The following is a 605-nucleotide window of genomic DNA, read 5'->3' on the forward strand; positions in this document are numbered from 1 at the left end:
AAGTCACTTTTAGTTGTTGTGGTTTTTGTTGTTGTTGTTTAACGTCGTTTTTTTTATTGTTTAACGACACCACTAGAGCACACTGATCGATTAATCATCGGCTATTGGATGTCAGACATTTGGTAGTTGTGATATATTCTCAGAAATGAAACTCACTACCTGTCTCCATTAGTAGCAAGACGACATTTATATCCCACAGACAGGGTATTTTACATGCCACGGCCTTTAATAAAGCAGTCGTGGTGCACTGGCTAGAACGAGAAATAGTCCAATGGTGTTTCAAAGAGTTGTTATTTTTTCCATCTATCATTCGTGAATATATTAAAGGAACTGGGTTTAATATGTCCTACATATTGAAATTCAAGATGGCCGATTGCAGCGAATCACATTCTGTCATGTTACCTTGTAAAACAGTAGGAAGTATAGGTCTAGCCAACGTATTACAAGCACACACCTTAGTTTCAGCCCGTGAAAATGCACACTAAGTTTAATTAATCTACAAACCTGCAACACACAGCTGGACAAAGTTTAACAGAGACATGCTAAAATCTGAGATGTTTAAATAGGGAAATGCCGTTTAAAAATAAATAGAACTTGTCTCGATA

This window comes from Gigantopelta aegis, chromosome 15, assembly GCF_016097555.1.
Source record: "Gigantopelta aegis isolate Gae_Host chromosome 15, Gae_host_genome, whole genome shotgun sequence".
Lineage (NCBI taxonomy): Eukaryota > Metazoa > Mollusca > Gastropoda > Neomphalida > Peltospiridae > Gigantopelta > Gigantopelta aegis.